Source organism: Argiope bruennichi, chromosome X1, assembly GCF_947563725.1.
Source record: "Argiope bruennichi chromosome X1, qqArgBrue1.1, whole genome shotgun sequence".
In the NCBI taxonomy this organism is placed as follows: domain Eukaryota; kingdom Metazoa; phylum Arthropoda; class Arachnida; order Araneae; family Araneidae; genus Argiope; species Argiope bruennichi.
This window is the reverse complement of record NC_079162.1, coordinates 12,275,111-12,295,439: the sequence shown is the minus strand read 5'-3', so window position 1 is coordinate 12,295,439 and position 20,329 is coordinate 12,275,111. Positions and strand designations below refer to the sequence as shown.

Genomic DNA, 20,329 nt, shown 5'->3' with positions numbered 1-20,329 from the left:
ATTTTACAAAGTGTTAAGTTTTTGAACTACAAAAGTGTATAAATAACAAGATGAATTTTAATTTATATATGGAGTAACCATTTAAAAATAAACAGGATGATGTTCATCAACATTAAACCTGGTCACCATAAGGTGATTAGAAGTTTAATTCATTAGTCTAATCAATGTATATGAAAAATGTCGATCACTATCCAATTTAAAGCAAATAAAAATTCAGTAGGGAAAAAACTCTGAAGAAGTACATCGTCTGTAAAAGTATATTTCTCATTCTGCAGTGAAAAAACAATAAAATGACAAAAAATCGGACGTAACACAAGCATATTAAAGAAAATAAGAGGAAATCCCCTGTGCTATTTAAAGGGTCTCGCGAAAAGATACGACACAATCGCAGTTCGAAGTCAAACTAATTACGAAAAGCGAGACAGGGCTGAATTCAATTGTTATCGTCTTCATTTCTTTTTTAAAAATGACTTTAGAAATATTATAGAAATAATTTTCCCTCAGAAATAACCAAAATATTATATATTTAGTTCTAATTTTTGATTAAAACTATTTTTAATGATGTACAACTTAAATTTTAGTTTATCAGCCTCTTGATAACTATGTTGTTTATTTTTATTTTGTTTTAAAATCGATGATTAAAACAATTGATGATTTTTTTAAAATAGTAATGTATATAAGTTTGATTTTATCTCTCAATCTGATTAATCAAAATACGAAATTGATGAAAATGCTCGAAGTAGTTAATTTCAAGATCAATATCTACAAATATAAAATGATAATTTAATAATCTTGAGATAGTTTATTTGATTTCATAAATATAGTATTATAAAATTATGTTCCAAATTTACTGTTACTTACTAATTACTGCTTTGTGAAGTATAGATTTAACTTAAAAAGAGAGAGAGACGTTGTAATTCACAATAAAATCATCATTACGTTAAGGATTTAGAATAATTAACAGCAAGCATCAAATAATCCTAAAAGCGTAATCTGATACGCTTTTGATTAGAACACAAATTTAATTACAAGAGAAACACGAGATTCGTTTCATTGCAAATCGTTAAAATTCGTTTTCTTCAAAATAACGTCTGGGAGGTAACATTGCTGTGTCTCTATAAAATTCGATCTATTAACCAAAAAATTTGAAATGAATTAATTGGTTGAATCTCTTTCATTAATATGATCTTTTCAAATCCTGAAAAAGTAATGATACCCATTTTGCACACAAGTATTATATTCAAATAAAATATCGCCCTCACAACAAACCGAAAAATATCTGGTTATTTCTTTTAAAATAAAAGTATACTGACTTACTTCACCTGTATCCAATAAGTAGTGAATTCCCAATCACTACAATTTCAAAATGAAATGTCCAAATCGTTTGTCGAAAGTGAAAAATCGAACTAAATAAAGTCAATTTTTAGTTCTCTTTTTGGAGAAAAATGGTAATAAGGCACAGCGAAATAAATGGTTTCCAGTCAGGTGGGAAACAGTCTTTGCTGTAAATGGTTGCAGTTGCATCGATTATTCAAACATACGGTGAAAGTTATCCTTCCGTTTATGTGTAGTTTTCCCTCAAATCTGTTGGTATCAGTTTCGATCCTGTTGCATATTTATTAAATCTCTTAACTCGCCTTTTTCATACAGTCAAGTGAAATACGATAAGGTACATAAAGTCAAATCGATACTGTTTCTTAGATTCGCTCTGCAAGCCAAGCAGATTAGCGGAAAGCTTCAATCAGATGATTCATTTTATAGATCGATTGACTTTGATGACATTACTGAAACTTGGAAGTCTTTTTACGATATTTCCATTTGCGTTCCGTTTCTATGAGGTCCTTAAAACTCTTTAAGTCTCTTCTGAAGTTCTTTGGAAGTAAAACACGCTTCTTTGTAAGAATCAAATCAGAACTAATGAGGATGTTGTCTTCATCTGAATCTTGTTTGATTTCCTCCATTGTGCATTTTAATCCTGAAAAGTAAAATACTTTTTTTATTAATCAGAAACACTAAGAAAACATTCAAATTCTATAATTCGTATCATTTTGAAAATATGTTTCCTGAATTTAGCGATCTTTAACTGTACACTGTAGTGCTGTATAGCAATCAGATATCGAAATGAATGTGAAGCATTATATTTTCTGTAGGGAGGTCATTTGTGAAATTCTGGCATCAATTTTCTTTTATAAAGGTAAGACAGCTCAACTTGATTCACGAAACATCTGGACATACCTTTTGCATATATATGTATAAATGCATTTTCCAAATCATGTACTGGCAACAATGGATATGTCTTCCCTTCTAAATAGATAGATAGATAAGAGTCGGATCATCAGTCCCATTATAACTGTTAAGAGGTCGAAAAAATATTGAAAATTCAAACTTCTATCCGGAACATAGTAATATGATAATGATATAAAAGTATAATTTTTAATTTCGATTACTCAAGTTTATGAACTTCCGTTTTATTGATATAGCTTACTTAATCAGTTTTCTGAGAAATAATAATCTTATTGGTTTCTTTTTAAAGTCGTTTTCCCAAAAATATTTATTATTTATTATATTAAATAAAAGAGTGCAAGAAATTTTAGGCAAACAGGTGCAACTATTTTTTTTTAAATTTTAGAGACATATACTGAAATTTCAGCTGCATTAAAGAATTATTTTACTTTGTATCAAATTTTTATTCTGTGCATTTAGATTTTTACATCTCGCAATTTATAAAAAGAATGACAATCAAAAATATTAGAAGAATAGCCTCCGTTTGAACCCAGCTAGATCAGGAAGAAATAATTCCATGTATTGAAACTTTTTGTATATAAAGAGAAAATTTTGTAACTTATAGCTCTCTTCGAAGTTCCAGTATCAGTCAATGTTGATCCGGCTATTCATTACCTCTAAGATTCTATCAGTTTGGTTTGTCTTTGACTACAGATTTCGTTGGTTTGGATCTATTTGAATTATACAAATTCATTACAAATAAGGCATTATTCTTTTCCTCTAAGATATATATATTTAAATACATTAGGATTATATCCAAGGTCAAGAGTACTTAATTATGCGTAATAATATATGGATTATTGTTTGCATTTTCATATATGAACTCTTTCCTGTGTGAAAATATTTTGAAACACTGCTACAGTTTACTTTTAATAATCAATAAACACCTATAATGCACTTACATCTTTCCAAATGGCAACACGATTAAGATAAAATTATTACGTTATTATTCATTTATAATTCATTTATCTGGAGAAAATGTATAATTTCAATCTAAATGATTATAACTTCTGTTTCAGTTATTTTTTTTACTACCAAACAATAATTTTGATGGGAGAGTGTTAGTCATCAATAGGAAGAAAGAATTTTATTTCAATAATTTTTTCAAGTATTTTGCCAATAATTTCAAATTTACATCAAAGTAATTCGTTTGAAACGAAAGTTTGTATAATGGCTGTATTTAATCCAAATAATAAAATGTTTTACACATAGAAGCGACAGAAAATCATTAAAACCGCTTTTTAAAATTTGCTTTAAATTGCTGTATGAGATTGCTTAGAATTATTCTAAATTCCATTTCAATTCTTAACTTGAAAATTAACTTATTTCCACTATAAGGTTAATTTTAATTCACTTTAAATTATAAATATTTTCCTCGTTTTAAAGTTAATTACTATTTTAAACTGTTTTGTTGCGATATTGAAGACAGACGTCAGTACTTTGAAATCCCATTGTATATATGGATTATTATAAAGCATTCAACACAGTACAAATAATACATTTTATAACATCATTAAGAATGCATTTACAAATGGAATTTTACTTCATAGAATTAGAAACATTATATTGAAATGAAACAAATTTCTTATATTTATTACAGTGCCATTACGAGTATACGATCAATATTTATAAATTTCTTAAATTTTCAACGATGCCATTAGAATAACTTATGATTAATTTTTTTTCAAATCATGCTCTATAACAGCTGTGTCACTCGATGACAGGAAAATAAGCCACAGGCCTTATAAATTTATCTGTATTCTTTGATCCTTTTTGAGACAAGAATGAAATTCACAGTATGATTTCCATGAATTGAAAGATCTTATTTTTGTAAATATACTTGATCCATCTAATAATCTTGAGACTTTAATATCGAGTAAAAAATTCATCAATGAATGAAGAATTTATAGAAACTAATATATGCCCATAATTTAGATGTTTATTTGACCTCTTGTATTATAATGCACCGAAGAAAACAATTCGTTTTTCTTTGTTCGCCATTTCAAAATAATTAGGTTTCAGGAGATTCTTCGGCATTTCTGAACGAAGATTGCTTCCACCATTAAATTATATCATTTTAATCATGAAGAGGGAAAATATATAGTTTTTCGCTAATGAGGTTTTGGTATGTGAGTAGGATAATGTACCCGGATTTTAATGAAAAGTACTTACCTTGAATAAAAAACTACAAATACTAAAATAATAAAGAGAGTAGAAAAAGAAAATTGATAAATGTATATCATAATAACCTACCTTTCATTTTATTGTCCATAATTTTTTCTCTTCCTTTGTCTTCTCTTGATCTTTTCATAGCACATTTATTTGTCTTCTATTGTTGAAGATAAAAGTTTAATTTTTTATACATATGTTTAGAATTTCAAACCAAAAAGGAATGTGTTGGAATCTAAGAATTTACCACAAAGCCAGATTTTTACTAGCACAGATCATTTAAAATCATATTTTTTTAAGAACTTGTAAATCATATTTTTTTAAGAACATATCAACTTGATGCATTATTTATGCTCAGTGATTCCAAGACTTCTGATATTCTTTTGGACTTTCAAATGTCATAATCATACTTGAATTAGTTATTCACACCTTGTCGAAAACTTTCTTAAAAATTTAGCCATGGAACATGAATCTGCATCATATCAATATTTGAGATTCTATACTTTTATTTTGATGCATGATTATTCCTTTATGTTTTGATATTATGACGTGATTTCTAAGGACTATTTAATATAGCATATTCTACAGTTTTCCCTCTATAAAACTTTGTTTCAACACATTTTAACATCCTTCGGTTGTTGGAACAAAGGAAAAGTAATTAGCAGTAATCCCAATCATGAAAAACTTATTTAATTCAAGATGTTTGTTTTTGCAGCACCAATATTTAAATGTAAATTGGTGGAAATAAGAGAGAATATTAATGTAAGTTTAATAAAAGAATAAATATGTAACATTGCTATAGTGTAATTAATCTGGAGAAAATATTTGAACCTCTGTAATATAAAAGACTATATTAACTTGTCCTAAATAGATAGTTTTCCAAGCATAAGTTGTAAATTTGGAATATGGAAAGGAATATTATCCATAGATAGTTATAGACAACTTATTCAAACGTTCAATAACCTGCGCTTTCTAGAATTTTTATTCGACATTTCTTTTCTCTTTTGAAATCAGAAATGATTCATATTCAAAATATAATAACGAATATTTTTTGATACTTAATGTTAATGAAATTACAATATTTCTGTATTAGTGATTGCTGTAAAAGTATTTAATGTATATTCGTGTCTGCAGCGCTTTTATGTAAAAATTCAATTTTATGAAACTGGAGAATGGGTTTCTTCTAGTCACCTTAAATCTGCTTGAGTGATGAAGCGTAAGATAATTTTATCTCAAATGCGAAAACCTTATTTAAATAATATAAATAATAATATTATATTTATAAATAAATAGCTTAAATATATAAATGAAGATTAAATACATAAATCAAGACATTTTCTTGCACAAAAGTTAAGAAAGTATTAATTACTTCGTAATGAAAACATATGGTAATATTTCAAAAATATATATTTGTTTTTCCGAAAGAATGCCAGTGACCTGGTAAGTCAACAGCATTTTCCAGATGGGCTTATGATAGAATTCATTTCATTTAATATCATCTTTCAGAATTTCACCAGAATACATTCAAATCGGTAAATAAATCTCACAAAATAAAATTTTCTATGCATATATTCTGCACTATAAAAAATATTGATCTTTTTTCGATGTGATTCAAAGATACAAATGTATTGACATTTTATAACATCTTTTTATAAAAAAATATTACTTTAATATTCGATTTATTTGAACGTTATAAACGCTTAAATTGTAAAGCACTTTGCTTTATATTTATGATAATATTTTCTCTTTGTATAAGAGACTGTAATTTTTTTTAATAGATATAACAAATACTAACCACAAATCTCAATGTTTTGGAATGTATTTATTTTAAATTTCGAATGTGTTTATTTCTAGATATACCAATTTCGAATTTCTAAAGTTATCGCATACGATTTTCAAAAGATGTTGATATAAAACTTCAATAAGTGAGCTATAATTTAATAACTGACAAGATCAATTCAAAATAAAAATTTTAAAAAAATGCGAATGTTTTTTTTTTTTTTGACAGAATTGCTGGATTTTAAACTACATTAAACATACAGCTAATTTCAACTCTAAATATTACCATTAAATACATAAATTATTTTTAAACTATTTATCACTCAAACAGTTTCGGGTTGAAAAATATAAGAACAATTAAGAAAAAATTAATAAATCGTAGATGACATTTTAATTTTTTAAGGAAAATTATTAATAAATGGAATAAATGATAAAATAATACGTTGAGATGGTAGAGTTTCTTCTTGAACATGCATTGTAGATATCAGTTTAATTGTCTGTTTCAAAAATAATTTTCAAAAATGAATCTTTACTATTTGATGCGAATCGAATAAAATAAAATAAGCATCTTTAAGTTAGTAATACATTTCATGCCATTAAATATTCATAACACTTTGTGTCTGCTTTTATACAGATATGAAATGTGAAATGGACAATTTAAATGAGAAAAATACAGTTTTAACTTTTATTATAGCTCAACTTCTATCAGTTCGTATATACAAATAAATAGAAACCAAGGCGAAACTGTATTAAAATTCAGCTTTTTAGTCCTTTGTTTAAAACCATAAACGGTTATTAAGTCCATTGGAAAGTAAGCATATTATGTATAAAGCATTTGAGTCGTTAAAAAATAAATCAACTTTCCAAAGCAGCATGCTTAAAGAAATAATGCAATCTCATGAGTAATGTAATGAAGATATAAGACAAAAAAAAAGCATTTTGAATGTCAGCAATTTGCTAATCTGTTACAGCTGGAATTAAGATAGAGTATTTTCCTCGAGGATGAAGAGAAATAACCAAATCTGTAAAAAAATAATTTACTGAATGTGATAGGACGTTAATTTTTTTTTTTTTTTTTTTTTTTTTTTTTTTTGTAAAAAATGGATCTTAGTTTAGGCTTTATTATGAATTCTCAATTGCGAAGGTTGTAATTATAATATATTAGATACCAAATTAAATGAGTATAATTATTTGATCAAAAGATATATAGCTTAATAAGTGCATCAAATCTTCTTTTAAAAATTTGTTTAGCTATATAATAATTATCAGTGAAGGAAATATGCAACTTGCATTTGCAATAACTTTCAATAATAATATTGTTCTTCTATATTCCTTTTTTCGTGAATTATATATATTACCTACTAAAAATCAATAATTTAAAATTCTTCTTAATACACATTGAAATATTCTGCAATGGAGAAATAAGCATATTTCTTATCCTTGTAAATTTGAGTTAAATTCCGCATCGGATTCAATTTTTTTCTTTATCATCTCAAGCATAATTTGTAGCAAAAATCGCAATCAAGCTGCTATGTTCTGGAATTCCATTTAATTTTAATCAGAAAAGGACTTTTATGCCAAACATCTACTCATTAACATCGCAAAACGCCGCAAGATAAAGTGATTTTGATTGCAGCTTTAATCGATGCATCAAAAGCTTCGGATTCAAGCTCTGTAGAGAACCAACAAATTACATTACGTGATTCCGGTTTCACTCAAAACTTTTTAGTTCTGGCATAGCCTATTGGAGATGTTAAACAGCATTTTTGAAAATCTCTACCATGTTTATCAAAGTGCTTTTAGAGTTTAAAATAATATTAAATAAATTAAATTAAAATTTGTTAAATACTGTAGCTTATCCAAGTGTTATAGAAGAAAACTTTTACATAAACATTAATTATTATTTGCAGCATTTGACCAATACGTTTTGTTGCATTAAGAATGGATTACCTCAATAATTAATAAATTATATAATTCATTGTTGATATCAGGACTCAAGAGGTTTTCATTGGAAGTTGTTATAACGTGAATTTTGTGATCCATTGTCACATAGTAGCTTTCTATTACTTAAATTGCTTTGTTAGGAGCTTTATAGAGAATCAAACATTTCTTGACGCTAACATATTTGGCGTACTTTTTCATAATTGTGGTAAGCTTAATTTCGTGCTGCGTTTTGGTGACTTAATGCAGAGTTAAAAAAAGACCTACATGACCCAATATTTTAATTCCACATGTAATCCAAAAGCTTCACCTCAATGGTTCGCAATGTTACTACTCCAAAGTCACAACTACCAAATCAAAATCGAGATCATTATATTGTTATTATCAGCTGCATTATGTAACAATTCTATGATGAGATTTCTTAACCTTCTGCAGATCTAATTCTGTAACTTTTTGATGCATCTGCGTAATTATCAACACTTATAAGTATAAAATTACTTTGGAAATGCTGATCTGCCAAATAAATCGATGTGGCAGAGTACTAGAATTATCAGAAAGAATAATTCTAAGCAAATTAACTGTGGATTCATAAATAGTCTTTGGTGAACAGTTAATTTTGAATGTAGTAAGCTCGAGAAATTATATTTCCGTACAAATGTATTCTTTTTTGGAATTGAAATAACATTCAACAGGTTTTTTTTCTTTGATGCTGTTGAACAGTTGTTTCTTGATGCCAGTAAGCATATGAACTTATTAACATAAAATGAGGTTATTCCCAAGTAAGCGGATATCAAATGCAAACCAATAACAATAAAAAATCTATAAAATGTTGAAGATGAGAATTTTAAGCATTTCAAAAATATGTTGAGTTCTGATTGATATTTTCATGCATATTTCTCAAAAAATAATTGTTGGTTTTTAAAAAAAATTAGTTTTAATTATTTTTTAGTTTAGTCATTTTTAATTTCACTCTAATATTGGTTGTAAAATGTAATTCACGTTTAAATGCATAAGAATTCTGGCATTATTTCGTAAATTACTAAGAGGATTTATTTCTTGAGCTTTATTAAATAGAACACTTTTTAGATTTTGTGAAAACTAATGATATAACGATTCTTTCAGAATAGGCTTAAACGTATTAATCGTTATTTGAGTGATCATTTCATAATCTAGAACATATAAATAAGAATAATTCGAAGATCTGTTTAAATGTGCAATTTTCAGCTCAAATCGGCATAGTAGAACAGCTTTCTTTCATTATAAAAAGCTAAAGATAACGCTTTCTGCATAATGCATAGTCTCTCTACTGCAGGTCCAGAAACAGTTCCGTTCATTAGGTTAGCGACCATAACTTTACTTTTCGAGGCTTAGCTAAGTGTGTAATCAGTTTTCCTACTCGGAATCTTGTTTGCCGTGCAAAGCGATGCACACCTATTATAGATACGAGCATTTGGCTAGGATTTGTCAATTACGTTCGGTATCTCGTTCTCTCTGCATGCAATTATCATAAATAAGGGATCTGATCAGTCATCTGGAGACCAGTTTTCCTTTTTGGATTTTAATCCTTTTACAGTGGATCAAGCTCACTGCTAATGAAAGAGCTCATTATGTACTTTAATCTGCTACATTTGTGATCCTGACTCAAATGCTTATTACCATGTGAACTAACAAGCATAATTTAAAATTAGTTTTTGGAACCTTGAAAGTAATGGCTGCAAAGTGCATTTATTTACTGAAAACTATGGATGAGATTAATATTCTGCAAAATCTCATGGTGCAAAACTTCTTAAAGGAACATTTAAGAAAGTGTTTATCTCTATTTGCTTTGTACCATATCAGACTATTACATTGAGAGTAATTCAGACTGAGACTATATGGTAAGACTATAAATTTATATTTGTATTATATATTGTAAACTACCTAGAATTATTTTTGTAATATTAGAAAACTACCTATTTATATTTTTCAACTATCTAGAAGTCGCAATCGTCATTCTAATTAAATGTCGTATAATAATAAGTACAGTTTCATATATATCTCTTTGTGAAACATATATTCTATTTTGATGGATTTCTTATTTAGATGGATTCTTATTAGATGAATAATTTAAATAGATAATTAAATTATTTATTTAAATTATCTTTGAATCGTAAATAATTACCTTACTGTACATTCTCTTATTCAGAGATATTCATTTTATATTAAGTGTAGATATAAAATTTAAAAGTAATGAAATTATTTAAATTTTCAGTATGGATACATAAATCAAAACCAGCCAAGAAATCAAGAAGCAAATGAAACTTTTCCAATCAACCCCCCTCCCTGAAAAAGAACTTTCTAACTGAGTTCATAAGATAAATTAATTAATTTCTAATAAGTAAAGAAAAACACTTTTATTAACATTCTACAATTTGAAGCAGAAAATTGAAATAAAATAGCAATTGGCAGTAATAAATTAAGACTTTAACAAGAGACATTTAATTATTGTTGTGATATTTGTATTAGACCGACCTTTAAAATGGATGTCTTTTTAATCACAGTTTTATAACAACTTTTTCTTTACCCATTCACATTTAAATAAAGGAAATTATGATACAAGTATCATATTTTCCCTGCATTTGCATTTCTAAATATTTAAATGGGAATTTAAAAATATTACAAGTGAACATTTTAAGTATACATTCATTTTCTAAAGGGTAGACAAACAAAAAACAAATTATTATTGATATTTGGAATTTATAAATGGATTTTTCTTCTATTTGATATGATGTTTCAAATATAATAATACATTTTTCTATCGGCTCTACTTTTTGAGATTTGGTGTCACTAAATATTTAACATTTTAATGAAAATATTTTATTCCGATACATAGATAAAAAAAAACATGGATAAAGATTTCGGATACATGCATAAAAAAGTAAACATTTGCTCTTACACAGTAAGTCTAGTGATGATTGAAAGAAGAGTCCAATGAGATATAATTAGTCATGGAGAAAATTAGGTTTCATGAACGCTAAAAGGATAATTTGTGTGGACTTAAAAAATGTTAACTTTCCAATGTTTTCTAACGAATGAAAGGAAATATATATATATAATTTCTTGTCTCTTTGGAATATCATAGGTCTTTATAGGAAAAGAAAAGTGTACAAGAGAGAATGGAGAACTTTCAGATGGTAACACAGAATCATTTGCATCTATTGTATATACTGCTAATTAATGAAATATTTCATAAAAACTCTCGATTTGAATAGCTCTTGATTTGCAGACATATTGGAATAAGCGCAAAAAATGCTTTTAATCATCCTCAAAACAGACAACACATAATCGATTCAAGTTCGTGAATTCCATAGAGTAAAATTTATATCTTATTTGTCCCTGCTACCAATAACTCTCTGGTAATCACAAGGCTGAAAACTTTATTTAATTAATTAACTGCCTGTTTAACAGATTAAATAAATAAATCGGGATATTATAAATTGTTTCTGTAAATATTTATTATCTATATTCATTGTTGAAAAATACCATATTTTTAAATAGCAATAAAATTTGCGTTACCTCGATTTCTGTATTTAATATATGTGCGTACTTTTTCAACCATTTTTGGGAAACAATTACAGAAAAATAAATGATTTTTTTTAAAAATAGACATTCTCTGCATCGTAAATATATCATGAATATCGTTTATATCTTTAATTGAGGCAATTTGATCATTCAAATTTTACCATTCGAAAATGGAAAATGTAAAAGCGTTAGAATTGTATTCCAGGGAATCTCATTTTTGACATATGTGAGAGAATAGCGAATTTTAATGTTTTTATCACGATAAATGTGCCAACAATTTCGAATAGCTTTAATTTTAAAGCCTTAATTAACTACGCATTTCAAATACTAATGTAAGCAATAATTAATTGGAAAATAAATTATTAATACGCATATAGAATTTTGTGTTGTTGATAATTATTGCTGATTTACAAAAACAAAGGGATAAAATTAATCAGAAATATGCTACAGTCTTCCAAATGTAGCTTCATGTCGCCGTATTCTCGATAAATGCGAGTGAGTGAGAGAGTTGTTGTTTCGTGGTAAAAGGGCCGAGATAATCCATATTGCACCAAGCACTGCATGAATAGGATAGAAGTGCTTATGATATAAAAAAAAAATAAAAGAAGCATGCAGGGCACTGATGAACCACAAGAGTACAGAATTAGATGACCTTCACAAAGCCCATTTCAGCAAAGAATGAGAGAAGACGAGTATGAGGAGGATCACCCAATAATGCAAGCAAATGAGGATTGGAATCTCCTAACCATTTGCTTCTACAAGTTTCTTGTTTCGTTAACTTACTAAATTAATCTATTATGAAAATATTAAAATTACTCCATGGAAGACAGGGTCTCTCATTGGTTAGCGGGGGAATGTTTTCAACATTATGGTAATTAAGTATTGTTCTTATGTCCAAACGATGTGGTATAAGAAGGTTTGTTTGCATATTGTATGCCAAAATTGGATTCAATATTGCGTCATACATTGGGTGCTTGAGATTACTTTTGACTTTGAAAAAGTACTTCATACGTTGTTTTTCACATCTGAGTTTCAATGGAAATCCATTCCTGATGACGTACAGGCTCTCAACTGGAGATGTACGAAATGCTGCTGCAATATGTGGAAGACCCTGATGATATGTAGTATGTAAGGACAGTAATACTGATTTAGCAGCAGACCCTTAAACTATATTACAGTAATCAAGTTTGGATAGAACCAAGCATCTATAAATTTTTTGAAGAGAGTGGAAGTCAGCTTCCCATGTTTTATTACAGATGACTATTAAAAGATCCAGTACTTTGCTGCATTTACTTTCCAGATCCGAAACGTAAGCTAAATGTGGGCTTTGAACCAAAGAACATACCTAGAGACTTTTCTTCTGTCGCCACTGGGATAATACAGCAAAATCTCTGGATATGGATGAAACCCAAGTCTCACACACTTAGTTTTATCAACAGAGGAAACAAATCCTTTTTTATTTGTCCTTTCTGTTATACTTGTCATCACATTTTGAATTTGCCTTTCCATAAATAACTTGCACAATAGATCTGGAAGTCATCAACATAAAGCAAGCCATGCACGTATAGAAATAACTGTTTGATAATGTCATTAATTTTAATAAATCCTCCTCAATACACTTCCCTCGGGCTCACCCTCATGTTGATAAAACTCGTCTGAATAAACATCGCTAACGCGAACCCGGAAAGTTCTTGTGAAAAGAAAATTTTTAATAAAAATTGGGAGCTTGCTACTGAATACCATGTTGTAAAGATCATTTGAAATACCGTCCCTCCATGCCCTATCGTAGGTCTTGCCCATGTCAAAAAAAGCCGAAAGTAAATGTTTCTTAGTCATGAAAGTATCGCCGTTTCAACTTGCAAAACGTTGTCTTGGGTATTACGCCCATATCTAAAGCCATTTAGAGATTTAGAACGGATATTTTTTTCCAAAATGTATATCAATCGCTTATTTACCGTTCCTTCCATGAGTTTGCATAAACAACTGATTAGAGTTGTGAGTCTATAACTAGACGGATTTTGCGGATCTTTTCGAGCTTTAGGAATAGGAACCACAATAGATTTTCTCCAAGATGTAGGAAAAACTTGTTCGTTCCAAATTCGATTAAAAATTGTTAATATTAATGATAAAGAGTTTTTCATTTAGATTTTGTAGCATGTAATAATTTATTCCGTCTGACCCTGGAGATGAGGAAGGCGAATTATTTAAAGCTTCCTTAAGTTCATGTATAGCAATTTAGTGTTGCAAAGTTTGTTGGAGAAGGATTCGAAGTTATGCTTTATTTTTTCTTTCTGTCTTTCGTGAGTAATAAAATCTTTGAAATAAAACTTGTCATTCGAGATTTCTGCAAATGTTTTCCCAAGTACATTTGCAATATCCTTGACACGGAATAAAATTTATCCGGTATAATTCATAATTGAAAGTGATTTCCCTGTATATGATGCTCCCATAATTTTCCACACTTTCTGCCGTAATTCTTTCGAGGTATTCCTACCTCTAATTGAATGTAAATATTTCTGAAATGTCTCTTCCTGAATTTGCCGTCTCACTAGTCTAGAAATTGCTTTGGCATGCTTGAAAGCTATGATATTATTGTTAGATAGATATATTCGAAATCGATTCCAAGCTTTTTTGGGGGTCTTAATAGCTTAAGAAACTGCTCATTCTACCATGGTTCGCTTAATTTTTTTAAAACTTACCTGAAGTTTTTGAAACAGAGGCCTCTGCAGATCTCATACTACATTTTACTACAGCTTCACCTGCAGCACCAATGTCCCGTAAATGGACATATGAGGAGTTATCTCAGAAAGTTGCTTAAATCATTGCCAATTGGCTTTATCAAAAATGAAATGTCGAAGTTGTTCAGGAATGGGAATACCGTTGGCTTTATGTGATAATACAATCAGAAAATGATCGCTATTATGCAAATTCTTCTCGACTCCAAATTTCTATTTTGTCAAGATTGATGAAAAGTTAATCCCAATTTCTAGAGTATGAAAAGTTCTTGTCGGTGCATGAATGGATCTATCAGCCGAATCATTTAACAGACATAAATTATAGTCCGAGATAAATTTCTCAACCTGGATTCCTCGAGAGTTCGTATCTCGACTTTCCCAAATCGAATTATGGCCGTTCCAATCTCCCATAATAATAAATTGTGCAGGGAGTTGGCTTCCAAGTTTATTTAGTTCATTCTGATTGAGAGTTTGATTTGGTTTAATATAAATAGCTCAAATTGCTAAAAGTATTTTCATGTCTATTTGCATGACAACTGCTAACTGCTTGTAGTGTGGTATCATAAGGTTTGGATGGAAAGTGTTGGGAATATAGTAAAGCTACTCCACCCACCGCATGATTATTCTGCATATTATCTTTCCTTAGTATGCAATAATTTTTAATTTTAGCATTTTTTTCAGGTGTTAAATAGGTTTCCTGCAGTGCAATACAAATTGATTGATATTTCATAACAATATTTTTGATATCATTACTATGAGAGCGGAAACTAAGACAGTTCCATGAAACTAGATTAAGATCCATAAAGAAAAGAGAACAGAATTTTACGTAAGACCAGAAATACAAGGTTCCTCAAAGGCATTAGACAGAATGTCTTTATCATCTGGTGGAAAGCCTTTGACGAAATCAACATCAGTATTGGTTTTCACGGCTAACGTTAAAAATCTTTTTTTGAATATGCACTTTCTTATGTTTCGGGTCCTTTTATCTCTGTGTTGAAATTCTAATTTTTTTGCTGCTTTGATTTCTTTCCCCAAATTTCTCGACCTTTGCTTTACTTTTGTGTCAAGGGTAGGATGCGAAAGTTGTTTCATGCTTACAGCAAGATTATTATTTTGCTGTTTGGCTTTCGATTAGAAGCGATTCATTGTTTATACTTCAAGATTTTGACTTACCTTTGATATAGTAAAACGGATTGGTGGTTGATTTGATTTTAAACTGTCATTTATTTGCTTTCCATTTCCATTATTGAAAAGTAAAAGGGGATTTGTATTAATGGTGATTTTGGATTCAGAGTTTTTACGGAAGTTCTAATTCATTGCTGGCTGTTTACCATACCATCATCAAGTTTATTGGAAGATAATTCCATTTGTTTACATGTACACGTAAAAATAGGTTTAACTAGGGATGCAAAAGAGATTCCAGTTTTTGGAGTTCTGTCTGAAACAATTTTCTACGCTTCCCCAAAGGACACATTCTGCTTTACTTTAATAGCCTGAATCTCTATCATTTTTAAAGCACAGGCATGATCTAGCGTAAGCAGGGTGCCCCTTTACAATAAATGCAAAAAAGATCAAATTCACAAGAGTCACTCGTGTGGCCAATAGCTGCCTGCAAACATCTGACACATGTTTCTTTTCCACTACAAGGCTGAATTGAATGCCCAAACATTTGGCATTTATAGCAGCGAAAGAGTTTGAGATGTATGGACGAACAGGACAATTTATATATATTATACGAACACATTTTGGGAGTGTTGAATGTCAAAATTAAATGTTTGGTAGGGAAAAATTGGCCATCTTTACGAATAGATATTATTTTATCTTCAGAAACACATTGGTCTTTTAAATATTCCATTATGTCCTTTTCGGTGTCTCGTTGAAATTCCGATTCAGAAATTACACTTTTTGCTTTATTCAATGAATGGTGGGTGGTCTTGGAAATTTCCTTTTCATCAATCTTTTTTAAATCCATTATCAAGATGGCTTGTTGAGAATTAGCAGTTTCAATAAGTATATTTCTATTTTTACACTTTTTGATTGATTTCACATTTCCGACCATACTTAAGATAGTATTATGAATTAGTATAGACGAAACTGTTTTGAGTGATCCTTCCTTTAAGGTGATGACAAACATTTTTTCCTCTTCAGTGTTCTCCTTCGCAGAAGGGGACGATGGACGCACTCCCCCATCGGGAACTTTTGTTTGGGCAGGAGTGGGCCTTTCGACTTACAGAAAAACATGGGCCAAAGGAAACGCAATAGGAACCCTAGGATTCCACTTTCCCCTTAACGGGTCGCCATGCGCGGTCAACACATGGATTTAGTGTTTAAATAATACATCGAACAGAAGGCGGAAATAAATTTGAAAAGGGCGCAATACAAAACCAAAAGAAAATGGAAATTAAGAAATTGGAAGTGAGAGAAAGATCGCTAAGGCAACCTGGGACGCGCGACCCCCATATTTACCATAGACAGTAAATCCCTTGGGAAAAGACGAGATCCCTGGATATATCGGAGTTGGGATGCATGTATCCATCTTCTTTAGGTGGGACCCTAAGGGGCCTCGATAAATTCAAAATTCGTAAACCGTAGGAAACGTTGAAATTCTCCAATATGAAAGCAAAAATCACAAATCTAGGCACTCAGCTAATGTTTATACTTCAATAGAAATATTTCATAATGTAAGTCAGCAAATGTTAAGTGGCTCGAGAACTAGATAAAAATCATCAAGAATAATCAGTTAATTTTTAAACACAGAGGGTTTTTCAAAAATTATTAGCAAAGTAAAAATTTTGAAAATTGATTTCATCTATTGCTAAATAAATTAGCGAAAATTATTCATTATTTTAATCTGTACTAATTTAACTCCTTTAATAAAGATTTAATTTCTTTCACTTCAATTAAACTAAAAGAAAGTGTGATTGTGACACTTTTTAACTTTTCAATTTAGTCTCTAACTTGAGAAGCTGATTTCTTTAACATAAGTTATTAAATATTTGTTTTCAATAAATAACATAAATAAAAATTTTGTGAATAGGTTATTGAGCAGCCTTTCAAATGTGACAATATCATAATAGTGAAATGACAGAAAAGTTTAAAACTCCTTTTTTTTGTGACATAAGAGACTTGACTTTTGAATTTTATCCATTATGCGTAATGTTTCTCCTAGACAAAATTATTCGTTTTATTCGAAATCTATAGAAAGAAATAAGACCAGCGAAAATTTTGAAATTGTTTTTCATTGCGAATCTCACAAATGCGAAAATTGCTAGAAACTTTTAGAATTTCCTTTACAGTGTTCCTTCTCTAATTTTTTTTTTCTGTACTCTGTAAGAAAATATATAAATGTAATAGCTTTAAGGAAAATTCAGTAATTTTAAAATTATTGATTTAAAATGTTTTTTTCTTCTGATATCTTCGCTACATACCTTTTTCATGTCAATTGTAAAAAAATTCTTGCTCATATAACCTTTTCTTCGCATATATACGCCTGAAAATATACGTCGCCTCGCATATATACGTCTTGAAACAATAGTTTCTTTGAACATTCTTAAAACTTGGAAGAGCATTGCATCATTATAACTTTGATAAAATTATCTATTGCATGAAATTGAGTAGAAAAAGAACTCCGAGAAGTAGTTAAAATACATTTTTTTTTTTTTTTTTTTTTTTTTGCCTTTCGTTCGACAAAATAAAGAAAAAGCAAAAGGCGAAATGTCGTTAAAATCACTTCTGGAACACCTTGAAAACATATTTTTTCGCAAAGAACGGGAAACAACTGGAAAGACAGAAGTATGCTCATTATTGAAGAATAGTACCATATGGATCGCAAGCAGTCGGGTCTATCAGCACAATACAAAGCTGACATTGACTGTTGTTCGGATTTCTGCCTTTTCTTTGTTCCCATCAGTTTCTACTTTGGATTACCTTTAGAAAATGCCCGGTATAACTGCGCGAAACCAGGGAATTCTAGAGAAAAGAAGAAAAGTAAAAATACTTGAAGGAAAGGAAAAAAGGAGGCGAAGGAAATAACAAGAAAACTTGAGTTAAAAATCAATATCAATCTCTTTTTCCTGCAAGAAATAAAAACATTCAAGGGATAAACTTGCGCTATAAAAATCTTACCAAATACTTGTTCGTGAAGGCAGAATAGTTCGTTTTAATCAGACTAATCATATAGCATTAATTAAAATGTGCAGCAGCACCTCCATTGCAGGGAATCAATGAAATTATTGAATTCTTTTAATTTTTCTTTACTCAGATGGGACGCTTGTTTGGTAGCATCATGGCTGTCCTGAAAACAGAGAGCATCTCACGCAACCAACATACTCTAATAATTCATATTATTGAATACGCTTTCATTGCATCTTAACGCGGTTTGAGTAAGAGCAATGCAACCGCTTGCCACTTTGTGCACGAATAAGAAGGAAGCCAGGAGAGAAGGAAAAAGTTTACATTTTAACATTAAAAGTTAGTTTTGATTTAAAAATTTAATTCAAAAAAAGGAAAACTTTCTGGCAATCTATTTTAAAGTAAAGAATGAGCATATATTTATCAGTACTCATTATTTGATAGAATGGAAAAATTATAAACATCTAGCTTATTTCTACGGAAATTCTTAGTTTTCATATAGTTGTTTCTGCATGGAATTTGATAAGTTGAGGTTTTTTAAAGTTATACTTAAATTATAAAATTCAATTAAAATAATTTTCAAACGAGTGCGGAAGCAATTTTTTTTCAATTTATGATTTAGTTCAGAAGAATGACTAGTAAAGCGGAAATCGGTTTCTAATTTACGACATACCTGAAAAAAATAATATTTCGAATTAAAAGTCCAATATATTAAACACCTTAAATACTATAATTTATTGCTCAAAAAATTTGACAAATCTTAATATAATGCAGTAGCATAATCTCTCTCATTTTTTTCTCATATATTTATCAGCAGTTTTTTTATGATTTAATTTATATTTGTGCTTCAGTGTGAGAGCGTCAATAACAAAAATATTTAAATGAAATAAATCTGTAGAAGGAGAAAATTTATAAAAATATCATGCGTTGAAAACAAATGAATAAAAATATGAAAATTTTCAATATTAATCAGAAATCTAGTTTGAAGACATTATTAGATTGCTTTTTTAAATATTGAAAGTAAATAGGTAAGTAGAAAAAGGTGAACAAATAAAGAGACATGACAAGGGAGACGCTTGACACTTGAAATTTAATAAAAATTTATATTCTCTAAGACAAAATACATGTAATCTTTGGGTATAACCACTAACGATAAAAATGGCAATTAAAAGGCAATTCTGAATGACAGACATGTTAAATTTAGACCAAAGAAAAATGTGAATTAAAATGACACCAGAAATTGATTCATTATCATTATTTTGAATTATTTGTTTGCAACACTGTATGGCTTTACCATACATTATACGAAAAAATACAATGGATGTTATCTATATGAAGAAACCAGTAATGCATTGAATAAATATTAAGATAATCAGATAAATTTATTAATAGCCGATGAGTAATTATATAATACGAATGATTTTAGATAACATCCGATTCCATTATTTAAAAGTCTATATTTTTTCCGCTTTTCTTGCTTATTTTTAAAACTAGAACCTTAACGAATCCAATTCGTATAAAAGGCATTTGCAATCTGGAAATAATGAAATATGTTCATTTACTTTTGAGTAGCGGGACAGCGTTTAATTTAATTTTGAAATATCCAAGCGCAAACAAGAAAGCTCGACAGAGCAAAAATATTAAAATAGATAATAGGATTTATACACCATAAATCCACGCATTGTGGAATGCATTGTTGCTTTCATTAAACAATAGCGGTGGCGGAAAGC

At 29.2% G+C, this 20,329-nt stretch overlaps 1 protein-coding gene across 4 annotated transcripts in view; it reads right to left on the bottom strand.

Annotated features, from left to right (window-relative positions):
* Positions 1-20,329, bottom strand: part of LOC129959074 (leucine-rich repeat-containing protein 24-like) — a 497,442-nt gene that overhangs the window by 409,131 nt on the left and 67,982 nt on the right. For 3 of the 4 annotated variants that reach the window (XM_056071868.1, XM_056071870.1, XM_056071871.1), the window contains exon 3: positions 1,318-1,975. The exons of the other annotated variant lie outside the window; for it this stretch is intronic. The gene's annotated coding sequence lies outside the window, so the exon portion shown is untranslated. The remainder of the gene's footprint in view (positions 1-1,317; positions 1,976-20,329) is intronic. 4 annotated transcript variants of the gene reach the window in all.